The 18,314-nt window shown below is 36.5% G+C and overlaps 1 protein-coding gene and 1 pseudogene across 1 annotated transcript in view; one reads left to right on the forward strand and one right to left on the reverse strand.

The window, feature by feature from the left end:
* LOC108514369 (small VCP/p97-interacting protein pseudogene) overlaps positions 1 to 6,582 on the reverse strand; it is a 13,408-nt pseudogene extending 6,826 nt beyond the window's left edge.
* The window catches only part of DPYD (dihydropyrimidine dehydrogenase), an 875,642-nt gene that overhangs the window by 469,011 nt on the left and 388,317 nt on the right, over positions 1 to 18,314 (forward strand).

Genomic DNA, 18,314 nt, shown 5'->3' on the forward strand with positions numbered 1-18,314 from the left:
TCCCTCCTTATCCGCTTTCTTCCTTTTGAGACAGTCTCACTCTGTCACCGAGGCTGAAGTGCAGTGGCGCTATCTCAGCTCACTGCAACCTCCACCTCCCCCAGGTTCAAATGATTCTCCTACCTCAGCCTCCTAAGTAGCTAGGATTACTTGTGCAAGCCGCCACACCCAGCTACTGTTTGTATTTTTAGTAGAGACGGGGTTTTGCCATGTCGGCCAGGCTGGTCTCAAACTCCTGACCTTAGGTGATCTGCCCGCCTCGTCCTCCCAAAGTGCTGTGATTACAGGCGTGAGCCACGGGGCTCGGTTGGAATTTATTTTTAATATCAAATTCTATATCTACCAAAATATCAGTCAGATGTCATGTCTTAGTTCCTTCACTTTGTGCTTCTACAACAGAGTATCTGAGACTTGGTAATGTATAAAGAGAATTTTTTTTTTTTCCACAGTTCTGGTGGCTAGGAATTCCAAAATCAAGAAATCACCATCTGCTCTGGTGAGGGCCTCCTTGTTGTGTCCTTACATGGCAGAAGAGAGAAGGGCAGGCAAGCTAGCTAGCCCAATGCTGCTTGAAGCCTCTTTCAGTCTCTTTTATAAGAGCCTTAATCCCATTCACGGGTAAGGAGACCTGCTGGCCTAATCACTTCTTAAAAGCCACATTTCTTTTTTCTTTTTTTCTTTTTTTTTAGATCCAGAATATATGTGCAGGTTTGTTATGTAGGTAAACTTGTGCTATGGTGGTTTGTTGCACCTAACAACCCATCACTTAGGTATTAAGCCCAGCATGCTTTAGCTATCTTCCCTAATGTTCTCCCCACCAACCCTGACCCTCCCCCGACAGGACCCAGTCAGTGTCTTTCCCTTCCCTGTGTCCATGTGTTCTCATTGTTCAACTTCCAGTTATAAGAAATACTATGACATTGGCAACGCCTGAATTTTGGAAGGGACCCATTCAAACCTTAGCAAGTGCAGATAAATACATTTACTTTCCATGAGCCCCTTCTCAGGAAGCAACTGGAGAGTATGCTCATCTGAAACGAGCAAATAAATGAAGAAAGCCAACACTGGACTGCAACAAAAAGAAATTCTGATAGGATTGCAAAAGAAATTTGAGGCTAAGAATTATGCAGTGTACCTTGAGAGCAGTCTGGGATCAGGTAACCAAGAGCTAGAAGGAATTTCTCAGGAAACAGAGGAAACTGCTCAGTTATCTGATAGCTTTGACTTTGTGGAAAGTCAGATTACGAGCCATTTTATGAAGTTACCATGATCTGTGGGAAGACAGCCTGTGATTCGGGAAAAGCCAAGTAAATGAAAGAACATTTAAGTTGGGGTGAGAGTGAAATGAGAGAGCAGTACAAGAAATGAGATTACAGACTGCTATTTGGTTCTGTTGTGACCAGTATTTATATAGCTACAAACATAAAATATAATGAGTTTAGATTTAACTGAAAATGTGTTAAATATTTTAGGAAGTTTGAGGAGAATAAATGTGCTTGAGAGGTTGTATGAAAGAGCTGAAATCTTAGCTTCCGTCATAGGAAGTTAGGGGCAAAGGCAGAGGTGGGGTAAGGTGGGGTGGGAGTGCTTTCTCTGTACAAAAGTAACTGGCCTATTCTCAGTATCCACAATCAACACAGAAATGCTGACTGTTCTCTTTAATGGCTACTCATATTATAAAAACTAAATTTGCTGTCTTTGATTCCCAATATAATAATAAAAGTGCTTCCTTATTATCACTAATGAAACTGGCCTGGATGTATCATTTTATCCAAACAAGTTCTTTAGCCATGTGTACCTGAACCTGATTCAGCCCTTACTTGAAGAAAAGAGGTAGAATTTAAGTATACATTTTCTACGTTAGCACTCATACGGAAACGGTATCTTTCCTTCAAGTTCTTCATCCTAAATAATATAATGATGTCAGTCAATACTTATAGAATTGTAGCAATCTTAAACTCTAGTGGAGAAAGAAAAATACAGGTGTTTATGATGTGACATTGATTTTAGTAGTTCATCCTTAGTGGAAAATGTAATTGAATATGTGTTCAGATGGATAACACCACTTTAAAGGAGGAATAAGACAGTTTAATGCAATGGGAAGAACTGGATACATCCACATATTAAATAACTGTATAGTTCACTGACAGTAAGTCTTTGTATCTAGGATTTGTTATATATACCCCTTAGACTCCTCTTTCAATACCAGCACTACACTTGTTCAGTTGTTGTCAAGTTGACATGTAATATACTTTTCTATAACTTTTAATGTGATAGAACTTTCTTCTTCACTCCCATAGGAGAAGATAATGCATGTACTTTAGTAAAAGCAATCTAAAAAAAAGATACTTTCAATGCAATGATGGTTTATAATCTACTATCAGTGCATTATATTTTTCTCTAGAAATGTTTGTATATGTGTGTCAAATATATGTGTGTGTGAATGAACACACATATACAGAGAGAGATAGTAGAGATTATAATTTTCTGAAGAACTGGTAATTTAAAATATTTATGTTAGATAAAAATCCATGCCAATGCAGCTATCAGTTATGAAACATTATAACCAAAGGAATCATGACTTTTAAGGAATAGTTTGAATTTTGTCATTTTTAATATTCCAATTTAAAAGTTGTATTAATATATTTGGTTTTATTTTTCTGTTTATTTTCTCTCTCTCATAATAGAATGTAAAATGATAAAGGAAAGCCCTCTGGTATTATTAACTCACTTTTTCAATAGCTGTGTAATTCTCAGAGTATGGATTAGATACAGTATTATTTACTTAACCATTACTTTCTTGGTGAACATTTGGGTTTTACAATTTTTGTCACTATGAAATGTTCATATTTTATTTCCTATACTGTAATTACTCTAGAATAGACTCCTATAAGTGGAATTACTCATTTAAAAGTATATATATTTTCAATTTTGAGAGAAACTGAAGATAAATTTCCAATAGTGTCTCAACAGTTCACACACTAAATAATATAAGATAGCATCCTTCCCTGCCTGTACCTCCAACCTTTAGCACTGGATGTTATCAACCTTTCAAAAATCTTTGCCATATTGGCCAAATAACATGTGCAAAAAATGGCATCTCATGGTTGTTTCACATGTGCATTTTTCTATTAGTAAGGTTGAGCACCCTCTCAAATCATTACTTATTTCTTTCTTCTATGAAACTGTGCAAATCCTTTGACTACATTTCTGTCGAATTATTTGCCTCTATAATTTTAAGAAGTACTTTTATACATAGAAGATAGTAATCTTTAACAAATCAGTTTTTCATATTATATTCTCTTTCAGCTTTTTATAATTTTTTTTCTTTTTCTTTTTTGAGACGGAGTTTTACTCTTGTTGCCCCAGGCTGGAGTGCAGGGGTGTGATCTCGACTCACTGCGACCTCCGCCTCTCGGGTTCAAGCAGTTCTCCTACCTCAGCCTCTCGAGTAGCTGGAATTACAGGTTCATGCCACCATGCTCAGCTAATTTTGTATTATTAGTAGAGACAGGGTTCCACCATGTTGGCCAGGCTGGTCTCCAACTCCTGACCTCAGGTGATTCGCCCGCCTCAGCCTCCCAAAGTGCTAGGATTACAGGTGTGAGCCATGGTGCCCAGCCTTTTTATAATATTTTAAAACTAAAAAGTTCACTTCCAGCAAAGTAAAAGGTACACAAGGTTAAACATTAAATAATACCAAAATATTTTGATGAAATTCAGCAATTCCCTGCCTCATCTTTTCACATTCTTCTTCCTTGATCTTGTTAAACTATACTTGCAATTCTTACTATGTTTAGATTTGTAAATTCATGCTTCTGAAGAATATAACAACACTTCATTTTTTTCCAATTTAAACATTTTCTATTGACTTCCTCTTATACATAACTATCATTAGTTTTTTCTTTATTTTACCTGATTTGTTACAAGTGTATATGTTTTTTTACACATAATTCCAAAGATTCTGTCAGTTTCCATCTGTCATCTGGAGACAAGTCATTCATATTCTAGAAGTGTACTCCATTTCTGAGTACTCAAATTACTTTGTGTCACTCTCCATGTGGCATATTTCTTTTTTTCTCAGTTTGATATTTTATTTTCCTAAAACCAGTCATCCAGAGGTTGTTCAGAAAGGGTGTATAGTAGGTATATTTTTAGTATCCTTACAGATTTAAAATTTCTAGAGTAAAAAAAAAAATTATTTTCTTAAAAGTTTGAACACATTACAACTTACTTTCTAGCATTTAGTGCTGCTACTGAGAAATATATTTTTCAGGCAGAAAGAAATAGAAGAAAAGCAGGAAGGTGCAAGTTCTATATTAGGGAAAAAAGTTTCCCAGAAATTATCAGATTATTTCTCACTAGCCAGATGTAAGTCAAACGGTCTCTCCTAGCTGCAAGGGAATTTAGAAAGGCAAGTTTCAAATTGGACACATTGCCCCCTAAATAATATCAGGATCCCATTAGTAAGAACAAATATAGGACTGGATATTGGACAGGCAATGAAAAATAACTGTTGACTTTGGTTTCACCATAATTTATATGACTAATACCTTATTTCAAACATAGCTCACAAACATGCATTGTTTCATTGTGCTTTGCTTTGTTGCTCTTCACATGTGTTTTTTATTTTCTTTTACAAATTGAAGGTTTGTGGCAACCTTGCTTCAATCAAGTCTGTTGATGTCATTGTTTTTAATAGCATGTTCTCATTTTCTGTATCCCTGCCACATTTTGATAATTCTTGCAGTGTTTCAAACTTTTTTATTATTATATGTCTGTTATGGTCATCTGTTACACCAGTGATCTTTGGATGACAGCACATCTATTTACAACAATGGTTTACTGAATATTTTAAGCCCAAGGTTGAGACCTATTGGCTCCTTATTGTCAATGAACCTGGTTATTCAAGAGCTCTGAAGGAGATGTACAAGGAGATTAATGTGTTGATGCCTTCTAACATATCCATTCTGCACCCAATGGATCATGGAGTAATTTTGACTTTCAAGTCTTATTATTTAAGAAATGCATGAATGCTATAACTGCCATAGTGATACCTCTAATGAATCTGAGCATAGTCAATTGAAAACGTTTAGTGGAGAATGGGAAGTATTTACCATTCTAGATTTCATTAAGAACATTCATGGAAGGAGGTCAGAATCTTCATATTAAGAGGAGTTTCAAAGAAGTTGATTCCAATAATCATTGAAGACTTTGAAGTTAGGCCAAATAATAACCCAACAGTGGCCTCTAAGTGTTCAAGTGAAAGGAAGAGTTGCATATCTCTCACTGAGTTCACGTGAAGTTCAAGACTTTGGTGGAGGGAGTAACTGCAGGTATTTTAGAAATAGCAAGATAACTAGAATTAGAAGTAAAGCCTAAAGATGTGACTTAATTCCTGCAATCTCATGATAAAACGTGGGTGGATGAGGAATCGCTTCTTATGGATGAGCAAAGAAAGTGGTTTATTGAGATACAATCAATTCCTGGTGAAGATACTGTGAACATAGTTGAAATGTTGACTCCAATATTGACTGAAGTTCTACTGTGGGTAAAATGCTATCCAAATAGCATTGCATGCTACACAGAAATCTTTTGTGAGATAAAGAGCCAAGTGATACAGCAAATTTCATTGTCGTCTTGTTTTCAGAAATTGCCAGACACCCTAACCTTCAGCAGCCACCATCCTGATCAGTAAGCAGCCAGCAACATCAAGGCCAGACCTTCCACCAGCAGAAAGGTTTTGGCTCTCAGAAGGCTCAGATGATCATTAGCAGTTTTTAGCAATAAAGAATATTTAAATTAAGGAATGTACATTTTTTAGACCTAATGCTATTAATACTTAATAGACTACAGCACAGTGTATATATTGTATACACTGGGAAACAAAAAATAATTGTGTGATTCACTTTTTTGCAATATCTCCTAGGTGTGCCTTTAGTCAACATTTAAGCAGTTTTTTAAAAAATATTTTTGTTGCAATAATGCTGCACATGGTATCTATGTGCACATATATTTATACGTTCTATGACTCATTTATGAAATAATCCTAGAACTGGGATTGTAGTTCAAAAGGTACATTTTGTCGTACTTCCTATTGCCTAATTACTTTCAAGTTTTCCAGTGTAAACTCCACTAAGAGTTCACAAAGATTCTTATTTCTTTATGCTACTACCAGTGCATAGTTTTATCATTAAATTTTGGCTTGATAAGTATAAAATTGGATCATTTTATCTCTGATTACTAATGCGGTAAAAACATTTTCATTGCTCTTTTCATATAAATTTCTATTTTGTGAACTGTTTATTCATATTTTATCATTTTCTACTAAAGGGGTCATCTTTTTCTCATTGGTTTTGAACACATTCTGTAATCACACATATATTTTACTCTTCCCAGCAGCAGTTATTTTTAGATTTTGATTGATAGTCAAACCCAGAAATGTAGCATCAAGTTTATTTGTCTTTAAAAAGGATCTGAGATGAGTCTGTTACAGCATGTGCAGTATTAGTAAAGTGGAAGTGATGTGACTCTGGCACCGCTTTCAGTGTCCCCAAATGATTCTGCATCATAGACTTCCATGGTCACTAGGAAAGGGACTGATTGATGTAGTCTGTCAGTGTAGGGAAACCATCAGCTCTGGGATGTATTTACTCTTTGTCACCATGACTCTGCTCAGGGGTAGGAATCTAGTGTTAATTATCTGATGTAACTGTATCTCCTTAGTTGTAGATTACTTAATAACCGAACTCAACAATGTATAGGTATCCAGCAACTAGAGTGTAACCTCAGCAGGACTCTGATTTATCTTGGATCAGGTATTCACTTTTTGAGTTATTGTTTCAGAGAAGATTAGGTCAAGGAGGATTAGGCCAAAAGTCCAGTTCTTCACATCTCTGAGACTAGAGTAGGGGTCAGCAAACTAAGGTGCACAGGCCAAATTTGGCTTCCAGCCTAGTTTTGTAAATAAAGCCTTACTGGAACATAGCCATACCCATTGGTTTATATTGTCTATGGTGGATTTCATGTTACAATTGCAGAGTAGATGTGACAGACAGATCCACAAAGAGTATTTGCTAAATAGCTCTTTACAAATAAAATTTGCCTACCCCAGAGCTGAGGAAAGGCCACAACTCAGCTGTTAATCCTTTTCTCCCAATATATCAATCATATTAATCCATGCTAGCTCTATTTTGAATTTTTATTTAGTCTATTCGTCTTTTACTCATCAATTTGTTCCTTTACTTATGTATTAAGTCATTTATTTATTCATTTATTGTTACTGTTTTTATATTTAAAAGTTTTCCAACATTTAAAGTTGAGGCATGTGTTAACATATGTTTTCTTCTACATCTTCTGTTTTATCTTTATGTTTTTAATGTATCTAGAGTTTATTTTGGTATATAGCAAATCATCATGATTTAACTTTGTTTTTCACTAAATTATTTATCAATTATCCTATGTCAATAGATGAAAAACTCATATTTCCCCATTAATTATTATAGCCTAACTATATATCAGATTCAACATGAATGAATGTCCACAAAATGATGCCCACAATCATTGTCCTGCTGTTTTGCTCCATTGGTCTTCCAGTTTCTTCTTGTAACATAACCATACTGTTTAAATTACTGATTTTTATTACATGTGCTAATATATATTATTAACCTTTATTACATTTTCATACATATTATTGACGTGTATTCTTCTTTTTATATTTTCTTAACTTTTTTAGCAAATTTATAGATATGATATAATTTTATAGATAAAAGTTGGAATTATATTTTGTAATTCCAAAAGTCAATGATAGGAATTTATGTTGGAATTGCATTTTATTAATTATAGAATTCTATATAAAAGTTAGAGAAAACATTTGTTATAATTATAACATATATCTCATTCAGATTAAATAAAATTAGGAAGAATATTCAATATGCCAAAATTAAATGTCTACATGCATTTTCTACATTATGTGCCACCACAAGTTTGTTCGTAGATAGGAGTAACACATAGCTCCTGTGTTTATCATTTATTTTTTGTTTTTATATTAATCTTAAACTGGTACAGAAAAACTAACCTTTAAGTTGTTATTAAATGAATGAATTAATTAATAAGTATATTCAGAATATCAAATATACAATTACTAGGAGTAATATTAATCTACAAGTCTGTATTAAGTTGATTTAATACCTAAACTCTCTTTTCAAACGATTTTAAATATTTAAGCATTATTAGAGACAGTCCCCAGAAATTTTAAATGTGAGATATGTCTGACAGAACACTTGATCTGTATCTAATTATAAATATATCTTTGGTATGTTTTCATATGTTTAGTTAGAGTATGTATAATGGGCTATATTGGCATTTATGTTTCATTGTGTTAATATTTATATTTACATTTAGAATACAAATTAGTTGCATTTCTGGGTAAACAACATTGTTTATCATTAGAATATTTTATTGTAGACTTTGTGTCATTTTGATTACCTTGCATAGGTATTTCACATTTTTTTTAAATTCAGTAAATGGTTTCATTCTCTTTTGATATATACCCAGAAATACAATTGCTGGATCATATGGTAACCTATTTTTAATTTTTTGAGAAACTTTTATACTGTGTTTTTTCTTTTCTTTTCTTTTCTTTCCTTTTTTTTATTTTTTATTTTTTATTTATTTTTTTTATTTTAAGATAGGTTCTCATTCTGTTGCCCAGACAGGAGTGCAGTGGCATGATCATGGCTCACTGCAGCCTCAACTTCCTGGGCTCAAGCGATCCTCCCACCTCAGCCTCCTGAGTAGCTGGGACTACAGGCATGTTCCACCATGCCCAGCTAAGTTTTTATATATATATTTTTTTTTTGTAGAGCTGGGGTTTTTCCATGTTGCCCAGGCTGGTCTCAAACTATTGAGCTCAAGCAATCTGCCAACCTCAGCCTCTCGAAGTGTTAGGATTACAAGTGTGAGTCACTGTGCCTGGCTCATACTGTTTTCAATAATAGCTATTCTAGTTTATATTACTGCCAATAGTGTATGAGGATTCCCTTTTCTCCACACCTTCACCAATACTTGTTGTCTCTTGCCTTTGTGATACTAGCCATCCAAATAGGTGTGGGGTGATATCTCATTGTGGTTTTGATTGCATTCCCCTGGTGACTGGAACTATTGAGCACCTCTTCACATACTTTTTGGCTTTTGGTGCATCTTCTTTAGAAGAATCTCTATTCACGTCATTTGACCATTTTTAAAGAGATACCTGCAGTCCCATGTTGACTGCAGCACTATTCACAATAGCCAAGATAGGAAAACAACCTAAGTGTCCATTGATGAATGAATAAAAAAAGAAAATATGTTATATATATACATACACATGGAATATTATTCCGCCATAAAAAAGGAAATCGTGACATCTGGGGCAACATGGATGAACCTAGAAGACATTATGCTAAGTGAAATAAGCCAGACATAGGAAGACGAGTACTGTATTGTATGATCTGACTTACTTGTGGAATTTAAAAGAGTTGAACTTGTAGAAGCAGAGAGTAAAATGGTAGTTGCCAGGAGATTGGGGAAGTGGGTTGGAAATTGGAAAATGTTGATTAAAGGGTACACACTTACAATTTTAAGATGAATATGTTCCAGGGATCTAATATACAGGATGGTGACAATACTTAATAATGGCATATATTGTATTTTTGAAATTTGTTAAGGGAATAGGTCATAAACATTCTCACTACAAGAAAACAAAGGCAACTATGTGAGGTGAAGGCTGTGTCAATTAGGTTGATTATAGTAATCATTTCACAATGTTTGATATATGAAATCATCACATTGCATATCTTAAATATATACAAGTTTTGCCAATTATTCCTCAATAAAGCTGAAAAAATCTATTTTAAAAATTCAGTAAATAATTAGGGGAACATTTGATCCTGTGTTTTTCTCTCATTATGGCTATTTAGGCTAATATAATTTGAGAAAAGTTTATGATTTTATAATCAAATTCCCAAATCTTGCCCTTAAAGATAGATGTTTACTAAAAATGAGTAGTCACACAAATACGAAGTATCCGTTGGAAGTGAACTTACACGCTTGCTGGCCACCATCTGCTTACTGTATTCCCCATCTTGCTGTCAATTATTGCCCTGGTTAATATGCATGTAAGTTTTATTTTGGTTGCACAATGGAAATCCAACTGAAAAAATATAAGGAGATGTCCCTCACATCCCAATGACAGTAAAGCAACTTGCGTAAGAAAGGAAGTGTACTAAAAATTGGAACTGTATATGGACTCTTTCTCAGGGTGTTGCCCCTGAACCTATCAAAAGTGATGTATTTGAGGGAGATGAAGGTGTGGGAGAGGCTGCAACCAGATGGATGAAGGAGAGAAATGGCAATTCTCAGAAAAGGAGTGCTGGGTAGTTAATCTAGTAGGTGTCTACTACACTATCCTCAAACACTTTAGTTAAGAGGAACTCTTCAGAGACTGGCAATTGCCTCTTTAAATAGCTTTGGATGTTCGAAAGTACAATTGAAATGCTTTTGAGTAGTTTCTAATTATTGTGCCCATTATCCCATCTTAAGGTGATTCAGATACATTTAAACTCCCTCTCTATGACTGTTCTTCAGATAAGTAATAATAGTTTTTTGTATGTCTCTTCTTTTCCTTATCCAAGCTAAATATGCTTGTTTCTTTTAACTGTTTCTCATATGACCTGACTTTAAGTCTCTAAACCTGTCTCTTCTTTTACATTTTCCATTTAAAGTGTTCTAGTTTGCCAAAAACTGGAGGCACTACTTTGAGCATCTCTGAAAAAGAGTGGGACGGGATGGGTATGGTGGCTCATGCCTATAATCCCAGCACTTTGGGAGGCCGAGGTGGGCAGATCACCTGAGCCCAGGAGTTTGAGACCAGGGTGGCCAACATGGTGAAACCCCATCCCCATTAAAAATACAAAAATTAGCTGGGCATGGTGGTGGGCACCTGTAATTCCAGCTACTCGGGAGGCTGTGGCAGGAGAATCTCTTGAACCTGGCACGCTGAAGTTGCAGTGAGCCAAGATTGTGCCACTGCACTCCAGCCTGGGAGACAGAGAAAAACTGTCTCAAGAAAAAAAAAAAAGAAAGTGGGACAATCACATCCCATACTAATTTGCTACCAAAATACTCATTTCTCTCTTGATTGTATTGAAATATAAGCTCCATAGTGTTTTATTAATGTTTTCAGCTGATAAATAGTACTGTCTCTATCTTGTAGTTGTGTGGTTGCAGTTTTAGACCCCAAGTTACATGTTACTTTGTTAAAGTAAGTCCATTGCTCTGGTCCCTCGCAGCATGTCTTTGGATCTTAATTCTCTATCCAAGATATTTGGTTTCCCTCCCTCTTTGTTTTTGTTTTTCAGGATTTTCTTTATTCCCTGTCCTAGGACTCCCATCTTTATTTTTATAATTTCCCTATTGACCCCTTTAAAACATATTGAAAATACAGACAATGCAATATGCAACTTGGAAGGAAACTTCTTTGATCTCATTATACATACTGACATCAGTGAAGTAGGCATATAAGGCTCTGTTCTTATATTACGTTTTCAGAAAAGATGTATGGCCTAGACCTATTCTGCATTGCTGTTCTGCATTCTGCACTCACAATCTCCAGCTCAAATCCTTTCCCTTTACCAGATCAAGTAGTGTGGAGAACTAATTCAGAAACTTTTTTTTTGTTTTTTTTGAGATGAAGTCTCGCTCTTGTCACCCAGGCTGGAGTGCAGTGGTGCGATCTCAGCTCACTGCAATCTCTGCCTCCCAGGTTCAAGCTATTCTCCTGCCTCAGCCCCCTGAGTAGCTGAGATTACAGGTGCCCGCCACCACGCGCAGCTAATTTTGGCACTTGATGGGGTTTCTCCATGTTGGCCAGGCTGGTCTCAAACTCCTGACCTCAGGTGATCTGACTGCCTTGGCCTCCCAAAGTGTTGGGATTATAGGCGTGAGCCACTGCGCCTGACCCTAATTTAGGAATCTTACAATCTTTTGTAGGTCTGTGTCACTAACATGGGCAGCTTCAGCAAGTTAGCATTTGGAAGCCCTCCTAAAGATCAAAGTTCTCCCAGTATCCTCATACAGTTATACTGCTTACAGCTATGTACAATCTCTGAAACACCCAACATCCTTTCACCAAAGATAAAGTACACATCAGTATTATATTGCACATATTACATCCATAGAGAGGGTAAAAATGTTAATGCATGGAAGACCATGAAATCATAATAATCATTTGTATTGTGCCACACATTATTTTAAGCACTTTAAATATCCCTTATTTTACCTTATCCAAACTAAATACAGTTGTTTATTTTACCTTATTTAATGGCTGTGTCAATTAATTTTTGAGATGTTATCTCTGACTATCTTCATTTTACTAATGAGGCAAGTGAAATAGAAACAGGCTGTTTACTTGTCTGGGTGGGATAGATAGTAAAATAAAAGAACCAGTATGTGAAACAGCTAATTTGACTTCATTCTTTTTTAAACAATACACCATACTGCCCCATCATAAAAAAAAAAAAAAAAAAAGATTCCAAAATGCAAGGGGAACGGATGAAGTTTATGAGAATGAATATCTACCTGTATCTCTTAATCTGGTCCCTCAGTTCATTGGAGCACCTCCTAATTCCTCTCAATAACATCAACACATATAGAAAATATGATCTCCTTATGTTTGTATTCAAGTCTATTTAGCTATCTGTTTGTTATTTGCAAGAACGATGAAAATGACCTGGCTGAGGGCTTTTACATAGTAGGAGCACTTTTCCATGTGAATACACAATCATTTAAGTATTTTTCTCTAGCCCGTATCCTCCATGTTATCTAAGTAAATAATCAGATACCTTGCTTGCAATTGTTCAGATACCTGGAATCTTTCACATTTCTCTGTATATTAGATTTGTAGCAATTAAAAAAAAAATAAGATTACTTTGAAATTACTTCCATTACAAAATTGATCCAAGACATCGTAACCCAATTATAAGATCATAATATGGTGTTATGGTTAGTATCTACATTCTAAGTTGGGAACCTTTAGTATAGTTTAATTTTATCAGAGAAACAGAAACTTATCAATATGCTAACAAATGAATTTCAACATACTCTTCTGTATAGCTAATATGAAACAATGATGCTTATACCTATTGTTTTATTTTCACTACCAGAAAATCGGTAATATTAGAATTGTTTTTTAAAAAACCAACTACAACCAAAAGGTTTCTGAGGAAATACTGGCATTTTATTTATCTTTTTTTTTTTTTTTTTTTGCAATTTTAGCTTCCCTTAGGGCTATTTTAGCTAACAAGTTGGAATTCTGGAAGGCTGCAGTGTATATAAATCACTCATTCTCTAGCCTTTGGTTATCAGAACCATGAGGTTTTATTACACTTAGATTTATCAGATAAAAGGCTTCTGGAGATCTATGATGTTTGTGTAACCCTCACCTAAATTCGAAAATAATTTTATATAGTGCTATCAAACATTACAGCTATTAGGACTATGTTTTGTTACTAATGAGCTTGATATATTAAAAGGCTGTTCCTTTGTACCATTTTTGCAGAAATAATTCCTGCTGATAAACATTAGTGGTGACTATCTACAGAGGGCCGTTAGGATCACAGAGCCAGGTCTGATAATTTTGGAGTTTCCTAAAAACTTGTCAAAAGTGCAATCGTGTTTTAAATCATGTTTTGAACTCTTTCAAAACACTAATTTTGTTAATCAGTTATGCATTGGCTAGCTGCTAATTTCTTACTGCTACTTATTATAAATAAGTTCAAGATTTATGCCCTCCTAACCTTAAGAAACTGAATCATTCATCCTTCATCCTTAAAACTTAGCAGGAAAATCAAAACGGTTTCAGCTCACCCTCTGTAGTCATCTTTGGTCTTCCCCTTAATCTGCTCCTTCATTCTTAGGACAAGGAGTCCGCAAATGATAGCCCAAAGGGTCAAATCCAGCCTCCTGCCTGTTTCTTTCTTTTTTTTCTCTCTCTCTCTCTTTTTTTTTTTTTTTTTTTTTGAGATGGAGTCTCTCTCCGTTGCCCAGGCTGGAGTGCAGTGGCGCAATCTAGCAATCTAGGCTCACTGCAAGCTCCTCCTCCCGGGTTCATGCCATTCTCCTGCCTCAGCCTCCCAAGTATCTGGGACTACAGGCGCCCGCCACCACACCCAGCTAATTTTTTGTATTTTTAGTAGAGACGGGGTTTCACTGTGTTAGCGAGGATGGTCTCCATCTCCTGACCTCGTGATCCGCCCATCTCAGCCCCCTAAAGTGCTGGGATTACAGGCTTGAGCCACCGCGTCCGGCTGACTCCTGCCTGTTTCTGTACAGCCTATGAGTTAAGAATGATTTTTACATTTGTAAATTGCCTTAGTCCATTTGGGCTGCTATAACAAAATGTCGTAGATGGGTTAGCTGGTAACAACAGATTTATTTCTCACAGTTCTGGAGGTTGAAAAGTCTAAGTTCAAGGCACTGGCAGATTTGGTTTCTGGTGAGAGCACACTTTTTGTTTCATAGATGATGCCCTCTACCTGTGTGGTCACATAATGGAAAGGACAACGGGTCTCTCTGGGGGTCTCTTCTATAAGGGCACTAATTCCATCCATAAGGACACCACCCTCATGACCTAATTACCTCTAAAATACCCTCCTTCTAAAGCTATCACATTGGTAATTCAGTTTTAAAATACGAATTTTGAAGGGACAAAAACATTCAGACCATAATATAAATAGCTGGAAATAAATTAGAAGATTTGTTACATTTGAAAATAATATGAAATTAATATAAGTAGCAGTAAGAAAACAATAGCTGATTAATATATACATACATATGGAAGTCAAATTTTAGTGTCCATAAATAATTTTTTATTGGAACACAGGCACACTCACTCATTAATCTTGTCTATGACTACCTTCCTGTGACAGTAGCAGAGCTGAATAGTTGTGACAGAGATTATAGTGCCTGTAAACTCTAAAATATTTATTATCTGACTCTTTACCATAGGAGTTTGTCAATCGCTGTTCTGGACAGTCTTCCCTTGTCAGGGCAGATTTTTATGAGGTTGCACTAAACTAAATAGCTTCTTTTCTAGATCTGTTCTGTTCTTTCGCACTCCAGAAAAATCTTGTTCAATGCCCATTGTGGGTCAGATATCCCTAAAGCATTGGGATATGGCAAGAAAGTATGAAAGTCTTTATATTATTTTTCTCTTTTGTTCTGATTTCTATTTTGTAAATGTTCCATTGGAGATTCAGGTCAAAAGTTTGCTTTGTTGATGGAGTACATGATCAAATAATTTTAGAGACCATTGACCTACGTAAATACATCAGAGGCCTGCTTACCTGGCTCAGCAAGGACAAACACTGACAACCTGATAGCAGCCAGAGAAAGTGAAGCATTTATTGCAGGGCACCAAGCAAGGAACATCAGGCAACTCACACTTAAATCTTGACCTCCCTGATGGCTTACAGATGAGGATTTTTTAAAGTAGGGGTAAATTTCAGGAAAGCAGAAGTTACAGGCAAAATTATAATTCAATACATGGAGGTTTCACATTGGTTTTGGCCCAAAAGGGCAGGATATCATGAAGCAGGGGGCTTACAGTTCATAGGTAGATTCAGATATTTTCTGGTTTGCAATCAGTTAAGGAAGAGAAACTTTGTTTTAAAATTTGTGGTCAGCAAAAAGAGTTTTAGCTCTGGCTCTTGGGTTTGACTTTCTCTAGGTACCTCAGAAAGAAATGTAGAACAAAGAACTTTGGTCAAAGTTCAGCCCTTAGTTCTCCCTTATCTGAGGCAGATCCGTTTGGTGGAGGTACAGATTTCTGAAAAACAACTTAGAGACGTATTTTATCTTTGGTTTCTATGGCAGAACCAAACATCCTGTGATTATAGCTTCCTTGGCTATTGTTTTAAGCTACTTTTACCTTCTTGCTTATCAGTTTGCTTATTTACTTCTCAAGGCTAGCTAAGTACCTGGAATTTTTCTTGAAGGATCTCAAGCTTTTCCTTTATTTCCAGGCTTGGGCTGCCACCCTCCACCCCACCACCAGCCCCTAAAGGGGGTTCTTTCTCTATCTCAATAACCTGTTTTCTATAAAATGTTAGTGTTCTTTGGGATATTTATGGGTAATATATGAAAAAAAAAAAAAACTTTTAGAATCCGAAAGGTTTGAAGGATAATGTATTATAGAAAATTATGCAGGTAGGTTTAGTACTAGATGTCTGAAGGCCTTTAATATGCTTAGGTATCTTGTGAATCACCAGAAGGAGGTCTCTTTGGTGTTCCCCCAAAATAGCGTGGTCGCATAACTTCCCATTTAGCCCCAATATCTCAAAGAACATTTTGAAAAGGTTCTCTCATTTCATAAGATGTTTCAGAATGTTAAATTGTATTGCATGTGTAAAAGCATAAATGATAATTATAGAGCACTATAAAACTATCAGTTATCATTTGGAGATGCTTTTATCAACCTTGGCACCCAGACAGGCATCTAAGTGACCGACTCCATTGTTACTTAAAATGTATTTGTTGTCGTTGTTACTGTTGCTACTTAATTAAATTTGAATATATTCTTGAACTCAGACTGTGATTACAGCCCAAAAGAAAACTGCCACCATGATGATGTTCCTTATAACCGTCTAATGATTTGCAAAGCTACTTCGGCAAGCTAGTGATAGGGCCTCAATCAGTATTTTAACCAAAGTGATAGGAAGATTTTGACTGTAGAACCTTCCACAGGAATCAATTTATTTTTAGGTCAACCAGTAAGAATATTTTATAGATGTGTCCAGATTTTCTATTTGCCAACGTTTTTTGTTGTTATAATTTTGATTACACTGTAAACCAGAGTGTATGTGAGGCATGTCTCAATCAATTTATGTATTTATTTAAAAACAGAGTCTCTCCGTGTCACTCAGGCTGGCGTGCAGTGGTGCCATCGTAGCTTACTGCAGCCTCTTCCTCCCAGGCTCAAGCCATCCTGCCACCTCAGCCTCCCAAGTACCTGGGACTGCAGGCGTGTATCACCACGCTCAGCTAATTTTTGTAGAGACATGGCTTCCCCACGTTGCCCAGGCTGGTCTTGAACTCCTGAGCTCAATAAATTTAGAAATTTATTTTGGTGAGGTTAAGAGCATGCCCATGACACAGCCTCAGTAGCGCTTGACAACTTGTGCCCAAGATAATCAAGCTACAGCTTGGTTTTACACATCTATTAGTCCATTTTTATGCTGCTAATAAAGACATACCCGGGACTAGGCAATTTACAAAAGAAAGAAGTTTAATGGACTTACAGTTCCACATATCTGGAGAGGTCTCACAATCATAGCAGAAGGCAAGGAGGAGCAAGTCATGTCTTAGTTACATGGATGACAGCAGGCAAAGAAAGAGAGAGCTTGTGCAGGAGAACTCCTTTTATAAAACCATCAGATCTCATGAAATTTATTCACTGTCATGAGAACACCACAGGAAAGACTTACCCCCATGATTCAGTTATCTCCCACAGAGTCCCTCCCACAACACATGGGAATTCAAGACGAGATTTGGGTGGAGATACAGCCAAACCATATTATTCCACCTCTGGCCCCTCCCAAATTTCATGTCCTCACATTGCAAAACTAATCATACCTTCCCAGCAGTCCCCCAGAGTCTTAACTCATTTCAGCATTAACTCAAAAGTCCAAAGTCTCATCCAAGACAAGGCAAGTCACTTCCACCTATGAGCCTGTAAAATCAAAAGAAACTTAGTTACTTCCTAGATACAATGGGGGTAGAGGCATTGGGTAAATACAGCCATTGAAAACGGAAGAAATTGGCCAAAACAAAGGAACTACAGACCCCAAGCAAGTCTGAAATCCAGCGAGGCAGTCAAATCTTAAAAAGTTCCAAAATGATCTCCTTTGACTCCACATCCCACATCCAGGTCATGCAGATGCAAGAGGTGGGCTTTCACGGCCTTTGCCAGTTCCACCCTGTGGCTTTGCAGGGTTAGAGCCCTCCTTCTGGCTGCTTTCACGGTCTGGTGTTGACTGTCTGCAGCTTTTCCAGGTGCATGATGCAAGCTGTCAGAGGATCTACCATTCTGGGGTCTGGAGGATGGTGGCCCTCTTCTCACAGCTCCACTAGGCAGTGCCCTAGTAGGGACTCTGTGCTGGGGCTCTGATGCCACATTTCCCTTCTGCACTGCCCTGGTAGAGGTTTTCCATGAGGATCCCACCCCTGCAGCAAACTTTTGCTGCCCTGGGCATCGAAGCATTTCCGTATATCCTCTG

The sequence above is a fragment of the Rhinopithecus bieti genome, unplaced genomic scaffold (genome assembly GCF_001698545.2).
Source record: "Rhinopithecus bieti isolate Rb0 unplaced genomic scaffold, ASM169854v2 scaffold_1887, whole genome shotgun sequence".
Classification (NCBI taxonomy): domain Eukaryota; kingdom Metazoa; phylum Chordata; class Mammalia; order Primates; family Cercopithecidae; genus Rhinopithecus; species Rhinopithecus bieti.